Source organism: Chinchilla lanigera, unplaced genomic scaffold (assembly GCF_000276665.1).
Source record: "Chinchilla lanigera isolate Chin_1 unplaced genomic scaffold, ChiLan1.0 scaffold00104, whole genome shotgun sequence".
Classification (NCBI taxonomy): domain Eukaryota; kingdom Metazoa; phylum Chordata; class Mammalia; order Rodentia; family Chinchillidae; genus Chinchilla; species Chinchilla lanigera.
The window spans coordinates 6606587-6611585 of record NW_004955505.1 but is presented as its reverse complement, the minus strand read 5'-3'; the positions used below and the strand labels follow the sequence as shown (position 1 = coordinate 6611585).

At 38.9% G+C, this 4999-nt stretch overlaps 1 protein-coding gene across 11 annotated transcripts in view; it reads left to right on the top strand.

Annotated features, from left to right (window-relative positions):
• Ccdc91 (coiled-coil domain containing 91) overlaps positions 1–4999 on the top strand; it is a 343525-nt gene that overhangs the window by 1606 nt on the left and 336920 nt on the right. The window contains exon 1 of one of the 11 annotated variants that reach the window (XM_013505941.1): positions 502–574. The exons of the other annotated variants lie outside the window; for them this stretch is intronic. The gene's annotated coding sequence lies outside the window, so the exon portion shown is untranslated. Of the gene's footprint in view, positions 1–501; positions 575–4999 lie in introns of those variants that run through there. 11 annotated transcript variants of the gene reach the window in all.

The window sequence follows — 4999 nt, the reverse complement described above, 5'->3', positions numbered from 1 at the left end:
CGTCCTTGGCCCGCCGCGACTTCGTCCCCGCTCGCGCGAGGACGCCGTCCGCGCGCCCCGGGAGGAGCCCGCTGCGAGCGGGGCTGCCTCAGTGGGACGCCGCCTCCGCCGCTGCCTCGGTGCTTTGGCTTCCGACGAGGGGCAGCGCCTGGGCTGCGGTGACTCAGCGGCCCTCGCGCCGCTCTTCTCGTGTTCCGCGCGCGCGCCGAGGCCCTGCCTCTTTCCAGATGTTTTTCCGGGCGGGAGCGGCTGATGGCTCTTTGGAGGCAGCCTTACTTGTTGCAGGATGCGGTGATTGGGGTGGGCCTCTGTTCCATCTTGTCATTGGGTGGCCTCACGTTTCACCTCACGGTTTAAGACTGGGCACCTCCGAATATTTTTTTGGGTGGAGTGAGAGAGCCTGACAGTAAATTCGCCACTAGAGAGCTCTGCCCTTTTGGTCATCCTTGTTACAGGTCCTGTCCCGATAAGGGGAACTGTACCTGTTTGGAAGACGGTTGGTGCCAGACCCATGGCACTTGTGGACTGAGTCTGACCCGTATTTTGCGTGGTGGAGAATTACCCGGGTTATAAAGTTGGGTAACTTTCACGCTATTTGGGAGATGGTTCTGTGGGCTGGGAAATCTTATTGTGAACTGGTATCCTAGCAACAGTATAAGCGGACTAGAATAAACATAAAAGAAAACAAAGTGATGAAAGTTAGGCTTAGTGCTTAACTTTTATTAAATGAAAAATGTGGCTTCCTATTTGGAGTAACGAGCTCAGAACTTTGACTTTTTAAATTTTAGTCATCTTAATGCTTGACAGAAACTATCACAGTGAGTTAAAACAGAAGTCATCACAGCATATCACTTTTTGATGGCTGTGAAAAGAGATGGTTAACACCTTGTCTGGAACTTAAATGGCTACACAGCAATTTGCCTAATAAGGTATTTTATGTTTTTAAGGTTTTACAAGATTTGTAAAGTATCTAGACTGTTATGAATAAAGAAAGCCATTTGAAGCCATTTGAAGGTGTAATATCTTCCTTTGGGTAGCACAAGTTAGTGTTGATTGAGGTGGATGAAATGTTTCCTTTTAGTAAAATGGAAGAGAAATGTTTAGGTAAGTTGTTTCCAAACTCTAGCTCATAAACACTGCGTTTGTCCTCTTTGTCAGCCTGTTCCTTGTGACTTTTGATCTTTGCTGAAACACATCAGATGTCCTACTTTTTCTACAATGAGAACTTTTAAAAGGCAACTCTTCAGATTAACTTTTTTTTATTTTAAAGATAAAAGAACAAAAACATATTAAACACACATACATTTAGAAAATAACACAAACAATGCGAGCAATACATAATTTCAGACAAGGTGATAGGAAATTAACGATGGCTGTTGTATTACATATTGATATCTTCAAATTGGATACTGAGACAAATATAGATATGTAAGATTGATCAAACACTTGAACATTAACTGTTCCTTTTAATAGAGCCATAAAGTCAGTAGTACAGCTATGTTAGATGTTCTGGGTATACATATATACCTATTTTCCCCGTCTTTCTTTTCTCTTTTCCCTCATCCCAGTTGTTCTTTCCTTTTGAGCAGATTCCTTTCATTTCACAATGTCTCTTGTACCTCCTAGATTTTATTCAGCCTTTCAGGTTCTTACGCTAGTAAGACAGTACAGCAGAGTAAGTCTTTATTAATGTGTATTTCTTATATACTGATACATTGTTTTTTTAGATTTGTAATAGTTTAAGGGTTTTTAGCTTTCCCACTATACCTCCATGCCTCACTCCCATACACAGTGAACTGAGTTTAGCTCATTAAATTGGTGCTTCTTTAAAAATTTGGTTATTGAGGTATAATTTATAGCAAGTAATTTTTGGTGTATCATTGTGTAAACTGACAAGTACATGGTCATGTAATCACCATCATGATCCAAGTAACATTTGCATCATTCCAAAAAGCTCTCCCCTTTACCCACCGGTCTTGGCAACCACTAATCAATTTTTTGTCTACAGTGTTTTTGTTATTGGAATATATAAAGGGAAATATAGTATACAGTCTTTTTTTTCCTGGTTTCTTTCACTTAGTCCTTTTTAAATTCATGTCGATACATGTACTAGTACTTTATAAAAAATTACTGTATAGTATTTCATTGTGTGAATGTGTTACAGTATACTTAGTCACCATTTGATGGACATTTTGCTTTGGCATTTAGGAATGCAAGTCTGCAAAAAGTTCTGAGCTCATATGCAAGTCTGCAACTTGTGCAATTCTTTGTACATTCGTGTACAGTTCTCTGTATAGATGCATGTTTTCATTTGTTGTTTTTAAACATCTGTAAGTTGGGCCACATGGCAAGTGCATGTTTAATTTAGTATGAGACTTGTTTTCCAGGATAGCTGTTTAATTTTGTATTCACACCAGTAATGCCTGCTGGTTCTAGTTGTTTTGTATCTTGGTCCACGCTTGTCATTTATTTTTAATATTTAGCTATTCTAATATTTATTTAGTGGTAACTCACTGATACTTTAATTTGTATTTTTTGCTGACTAGTATGTCGAACATATTTCCCAGTGCTATTATTTGCCATGCGTATCATCTTTGAAGTGTCTGTTTAGAGTTTTTGGTCATTTTTTTATTTGTGGTTTTCTAAAATTATTGAGTAATAAGAGTTTATACAGTCAAGATACGAATCTTTTTTTTTTTTTTTTGGTACCAGGAATTGAAATCAGGACTGTGTGCTTGTCAGGCACACACTGTGTGCTTGTCAGGCAGGCGTTTTGTCACTGAGCTATAGCCCTATCCCCAAATCTTTTATTATATAGATGTTTAAAAATATTTTCTTTGCTCTTGTTACCTAGGATTGCTTTTGCTGTTCTGAATCTCTTCTGGTTCTTTATGAATTTTAGGACTTACTTCTTTAGCTCAGTGAGGAATGCTATTGGTATTTTGATTGGGATTGGATAAAATCTACATTTCAGTTTTGGAAATAATGGCCATTTGACAAGGTTGGTTTGCCTAGAAACGAGGATAAGGGGATGGCTTTTCGTTTTCTGATGTTCTCTTCAAGATCTTTCAATCTCAGAGTACTGTAGCTTTCATTGTAGAAGTCTTGCATTTCTATAGTTAGATTAATTCCTAAGTAATGTAATTTTTCTTGATGCTATTGTGAGTAGTGGTGTTTTCTTTGTTGTGACTTCATGATTGGTGTACAAGAATGCTATTGACTTTGTGTATTTATTTTGTATTCTGCTACACTACTGCATTTGGCTATTCTAGAGTCTTGGTGGAAGTTTTTGCATCTTCTATAAAAGATTATGTCATCTGCAAATAATGATAATTTGACGTCTTCCTTTCCTATCTGTATCCACTTTATTTCTTTTTCTTGCTGACTGTTCTGGCTAATGTTTTGAGCACTATATTGAGCAGGAGTGGTGATATTGGACATCCTTGTCTTAGTCCTGGTTTTAGAGGGAAAGCTTTCAGTTTTTCCCCATTTAGTATGATATTGGCCATTGGTTTGTCATAAATGGCTTTTATCAGATTGAGATAAGTTCCTTCTATATGTTCTATTTTATTCAGGATTTTTATCATAAATATCAGAAGTTATTTTTTCTGCATCTGTTGAGATGATCATGGGATTTTTGTCCTTGCTTCAGGCATCATAATCCCGGATTTCAAGTTACATTACAAAGCTACAGAGATTAAAAAAATATAGTATGGGCACAGAAAATAGACATGTGGACCAGTGGCACAGATAGAGGATGTAGAAACAACCCCAGGAACATTCAGCCACCTGATTGCCATGGCCTGCATGGCTCTTGAAGTTCCTAGGGGGAAGGATGGCTAGAAAATGGAGAAAGATAAAAGAGACAGAAAGCTGAGTTCAGGTGGAGCCCTCTCTCCGGATGGGAGGAAAGGAACTGCTCAACCACCATAGTGCATTTCTTTATACGTTTGTCACGTGACACCCATTTGCCTAGTAACCCATTGCTTGGATTGTGTTAGGGCTTGGTGTTCTGTGGACTGAAGCAGCTTGTTCAAGTGGCTTGCCTCAAGTGCTCTCTGTTTTCCTACCAGCCTTGCCTTGCCTCTGGACATGTGATCAATTTCCAGCTTTAGCCACTCTCTACACCTGATTTTGACAGAGGGGGTAAAAACACACACTGGAGAAAAGATAGCCTCTTTAGTAAATGTTACTGGAAAAATGCTTTCCACATGAGGAAGATTGAAGCAAGAACTGTATCTCTTAATGTGTGTTAAATTAAAATCAAAGTGGTTCAAAAGTCTGTATGTTAAAACAGAAACAACATGCTGAAAGATAAAATAGGTAACACTCTTGAAGTCAAAGCTGTAGCAAGGACTTTCTGATCAGATCTGTAATGCACAAGAAGCATCAAGAATCAGCCAGTGTAACCATAGCAAATTAAAAAGCTTTTGCACAGCAAAGGAAATAACATTGAAAAGGCAATGATTGAAAAGACAACATACAGAATGGTAAAAAATTTTTTTCCAGCTATTACTTGGACAGAGACCATAACATACTGAATATATAAAGAAAGAACTGAAAAAAAAATTAGACCTTCTCAAACAAGAGATCCAATCAGAAAATGGATAAGTGACATGAATTAACACTACTCAGATGGCCAGGTGTGGTGGCGCATGCCTGTAGGAGGCTGAGGCAGGAGGAGTGTTGCGAGTTTGAGACCAGCCTGGGCTGCAAAGTGAGCTCAAGGCCAGCTTGAACTGCACAGCGAGACCCTGTCTCAAAAAGACCAAAAAAAAAGAAAAAACCTGCACTACTCAGATGAAGGACATAAGAGAATGGGCAACAAATACAAGAAAAAAAGTGTTCAACATTTCTGAAGAAATGCAAATTAAAAATAACACTGAGGCTCCATCTTACTCCAGAAATAATGACAGCCATCAAAAAAACAAATAATAGGGGCTGGGGATTTAGCTCAGCGGCAAAAGTGCCTGCCTGGCAAGCGCAAGGTTGTGAGTTC